The 4913-nt window shown below is 41.5% G+C and overlaps 1 pseudogene; it reads left to right on the forward strand.

Annotated features, from left to right (window-relative positions):
- The first annotated feature begins 751 nt into the window (after positions 1-751).
- Positions 752-2653, forward strand: LOC115923777 (annotated as a pseudogene).
- The last annotated feature ends 2260 nt before the right edge of the window (positions 2654-4913 follow it).

A 4913-nucleotide genomic window follows, 5' to 3' on the forward strand; every position in this document is an offset into this window, starting at 1 on the left:
TACATATACCAGAAATGGATGGCACTTTAATTTGCATGTAGTGTACAAAATGACCACTCTCTTCGTCCCCCACCTCCTCCCACTCCATGGTCGGAGGCAGGCGCGGATCCAGGATTTCTTAGGGGGGGGGGCCCAAATTTGAAATAAATTTGAAATTTAGTGTGCTGAAATTTGAAAATCGTGCGGGTCAATATTTAATATTTCGCTTACAGGGGGGGGGGTAGTGAGCCCTAATTTTTTTGTTTGGCCCTCGAAAATTTGAAAAAAATTAACGTGGTTTTAAACGTTTTTTCGCCGACCCCCCCCCCCCCCCCCCCCCCCAGATCCGCCACTGATGACACCATGACACCTCCATGAATTTGTCGTGGGTGTAAATCTCTGCTGATCAGGACAATGTTTAACAAATAAAATGTCTAAAAAGATAAGTCCGTAAAAAGTAGATAATTTGATATATTAGGCCCTTCACGTGATTTGTATATATACGTCATGTTCAATAAGTATTTTACAATAGCCTAGATACTTTAAAAGAGAAGAGGGCGACCAAAATATATAACGTGTTAGAAAACTTGTATTGACCGGAAATCACTGTGACCTGAAAACAACCTTCAGTCCAGTTCGGCCCTTGTCTAAAGTCCACGATATTTGTTTGCTGTACAAAATAAAACTACAACCAAATTGGATTTTTCGGGTTAGTTTTATAGATCGTTTTCTATGAGTATGATATTGTCAAAGTAGAGTTGTCATCGTATATAAAAGCAATCAAATATTCGTTGAAACAATCTGTTTGAATTATGGAAGAAACAGAAATTGACCAGCGGGCGATTAAAGTTTAATCATTGTTATTACTGGCCAAGAGTTATAAAATGTGCCAACAATAAAAAAAAAAAATTGTGTGGTGTACGTACGTGTTGATTCCAAAATCTGTACTCTTGCAGACAGAACTTGTATTTACGGCGCAATAATATTGCAGATAGTGTTGGCGACATGGAGAACCAACGCGTAACTGTAAAGGAGGTTGATCCCGAGAATGATCACGGAGGTGAAGTAAAGCTTGAGCGCAGGCTTAGTCTCTTGGATGGTATCATGATCAACGTCGGAGTAATGATCGGATCGGGAATCTTCATCTCGCCTAAGGGTGTCTTGGCCAGTGTCGAAAGCGTAGGTGCCACCTTGTGTATATGGGTGGCTGGTGGGATCGTTTCGGTCTTCGGTGCCATGTGCTACGCTGAGTTGGGCACGATGATCCCCGCATCTGGAGGCACTTACACCTATGTCCGCGTGATCTTTGGGGACTTTTGGGGTTTCCTCAACTTCTGGGCTGGTACCGTCATCGCGGGACCCATCGCCAATGCCGTTACTGCATTGATGCTTGCCATGTACTGCCTGGAGCCATTTTACCCCGATCCGGAATGTCCCCCACCAAATGTTGCGATCAAACTCTTCGCCATTGCAGCCGTCATGTTCATCATGTTTGTAAATTGCTGGAGCGTAAAGTTATCTTCTCTTCTACAGAATGCCACATCACTGTCCAAACTTGTCGCTCTCGGCGTCATCATCATCACCGGCATGGTCAAACTCGGGATGGGAAACACTGAAAATTTCCAAGAACCTTTTACATATACTAATATTAAAGGACTGGGGACGGGGTTTTATGCGTGTCTCTTCTCTTACGCTGGCTGGCAAAGCTTGAACACCGTTATTGAAGAATTAAAAAACCCTTCCAGGAATCTTCCAATCGCCGTCATAGCCGCTCCAACATTGGCGACTGTTGTGAATACCCTGACCAATGTGGCGTACTTTACAGTGTTGTCCTCTGCGGAGCTATTAAACTCTGAAGCCGTTGCAGTCAGTTTCGCCGAGCAGGCGTTGGGGAGTTTCTCTGTCATCATCCCTATCTCAGTTGTCTTGTCCTGCATTGGGTCTCTCAACGGGTGCATCCTGGGGGGTTCAAGGCAGTTCTTTGCAGGAGCCAGAGAGGGCCATCTCCCACGATTCCTAGCCATGGTTGGCATACGGCACAAGACACCAATTCCTTGCGTCATCGTTGCGTCGCTCCTTACAGCCGGTCTGTGCTTCGTTGACAGCGTTTTCACCCTGATAAACCTATTCAGCTTCGTCAGCTTCCTCTTTTATGGATTATCAGCGGTTGGTCTCCTGTACTTGCGAATCAAAGAACCCAATCGACCAAGACCTTTTAAAGTCAACTTTATCATTCCTGTCATTTTTGCGCTGGTGTGCACGTTTCTTACAATTTTCGCTTTCTTAGGGGCGCCTGTGGATTCTCTCATTGGCGTAGCCATCCTCTTGAGTGGAGTACCCATTTACTTCATCAGGGCCCGATTCAACACACAAGTAACATGGATGATGAAGCTTTACAGACATTACTTTGTTTTCTTCCAAAAATTAACGTTTGTTACCCCTGAGACTCATCACGATGCGTGATGAATGACCGTTGCGTATGAGCTAGCGTCAGTTCGATTGCGCTATTAGGCCTATACTTTTATAAGGTGCGTCATCCATTGACACACTCCTGCGTCAATAGCGTCTTAATTGCCACAGGTCTAGGGCAGTTTATCAGTTTCTGAAAAAGTGCCCAGAGAATTTTCAATTCTGAATAAAGAATATTAGAGACATTTTGATACAAATCTACAAATTAATATATTAATTATTTTGAGGTTCTTGTTGATTTGAAATGAATTGAAATAAATTACTCTTGCTTATTACAACTTGTCCACTTTTGCATTTTTGATGAAACAGGCTAATTGGCTTGCATGAAGGTTTACCTGTTGTGGATTTTCGTATTTCTCGATTGTTTTAATGTATCGTCATCAAAATCAATACAAAAAATTATTGATTAAATTCTTTTTATCTATCACTGATTCTATTCTTTTGTATCCGGTATCGCCCTTAACGACTAACATTGAATCGGTCACCAGCTAGATCCAGCCTCGGAGGGACCGCATTCGTGTGCCCAAAGTCTCCGGTAAAAGGGTACTTTTCGCGCGACAAAGTCCGACCCGAGATTTGTATTTAAAAAAAAGTGTGTGGGGGGGATTCGACTTTTCACCCGGAGATCTCTTTAAAATGAAGGAGTTTTTTTTTTTTTTTTTTTTTTTTTTTTTTTGCTCTCTCTCTCTCCCTTTGGATTCCTGAGAAATTTAAAAAGGGGGCTATAAAATATTAAAAAGGGTAGTTTTTTCTCTCTCTCCTTCTCTTTAGACTCCTGAGAAGTTTTAAAAGGGGGTTATAAAATATCTTGAATATCATAGATAGGGGGTACATTGAGCAGTGTTCCGGATTTAGGGGGGTCTCCAAGGCAGGAAAAGTCCGCGAAAGGGGGGGGGGGGTAGAAATGCTTGCAGTCCTGAGATATGGGCTCTTCCAAAGGGAGGGAACAAGCATTAACGTACCCTAAGTAATACTGGGTCGGGGCGGGTTTCTTTTATTCGCAGAATTCATAAGAAAAAATGCAAGTTGGTATTCGGGCAGGGAATGTCAGCCTCCTCGCAAAAATGTGCTCGTTTAACGTATAGCTTTTGTGTGGTATATTGCTGTCTGTCACGAAGGTGATCTTTAGTTTTTTATCCAGTCTATGGACTATTAATATGTTTGGCAAGGGGATTATTTATCATCGAAATGAGTGAGGCGCGATAGCTCAGTTGTAGGTCCATGGTAGAGCGGTGGTCTCGTAATCCGGTGACCAAGGTTCGAAACCAATGCGATGCGCTATAGTGCCCTTTGATAAGGCATTAATCCTCATAATTATCAGGTGCCTCAGAGAGGACCTAAAGCCGTCGGTCATCTGGTTGCTTACTAACAAGCATTTATTCTTTCTTAGCAGTCAGTTAAAATAACCATCACTACACGAAAATGAAAGGGTGATCAGAAGGAGCAGCAGATATTACCTCGCCTGATAGAGAAAGGGTGTGCGAAGTTCACCGGCGATTCCCTCCATTTCGCCAACTCTAAATCCTCTATCAAGCCTTTTTACACATGTCGAGCTAGCGAATAATAATTACATGATTAAAAACGCTATACAATCTTTTCAAGTGTACCGTCTGTCCACCTCCAGGGTCAGTGGATAGTGGCCATCTCGACATCAAATCAATTATTGCCAGCATGGACAACTCAAAGAACAGATTGATGAAGTTTTAATCGGTACAACTCGAGAGAGGGAGAGAGAGAGAGAGAGAGAGGGAGAGGGAAACAGAGAGAGGGTGAGAGAGGAAAGAAAGAGAGAGAGGGAGAGAGAGAGAGAGAGAGAGTTAGAGAGAAAGAGAAAAAGAGAGAGAGAGAGAGGGGGGGGGGAGTATGCCATTTTAGCCAAAGGTTAGGGTGGTGGACTACTGCACCATATGGCCTATAATTTAATCAATGGAATGATGAACTTCCCTTTCAACTTTGAACGTGTCGTATACCAGATCAAAAACAGAGATTAGCCCAATGATATAAACATATCTACAAATTAATGCTAATCTCGAAATGAAGACCTTCTCCAGCATAACTAAATGGTTTGGGTATTCTGTTAGCATGGTAAGATTGTACTCGTCTTTCAATCATAATTATTTTCATCATAGAATTCGCTTTATCAAAGTATAAAATTGTATCGGAATAACTACACCATTACTCAAAAGTATACTATTTTACATTCTAAAGTGCAAAATTAAAAATTAATCCATCAATAATAGGGAGCACGGTTGAATAAAAAAAGTGATAACACACTGTTTTTTCAGGAAATTGTTGTGACATTACAATTTATTATCGAAATTTAAAAAGTTGATATCTCAGAACATTCTTGATTAATCTAAAAAGTCAAAGAGATTGATCAATAAAGCTATGAGAAGATATCAACTTTATTTATTAAAAATAAATCATCATTTCATAAAAAGAGGTAAAACAAAAAATTTCTAACT

This window comes from Strongylocentrotus purpuratus, unplaced genomic scaffold, assembly GCF_000002235.5.
Source record: "Strongylocentrotus purpuratus isolate Spur 01 unplaced genomic scaffold, Spur_5.0 spur5_scaffold_14, whole genome shotgun sequence".
Classification (NCBI taxonomy): Eukaryota; Metazoa; Echinodermata; class Echinoidea; order Camarodonta; family Strongylocentrotidae; genus Strongylocentrotus; species Strongylocentrotus purpuratus.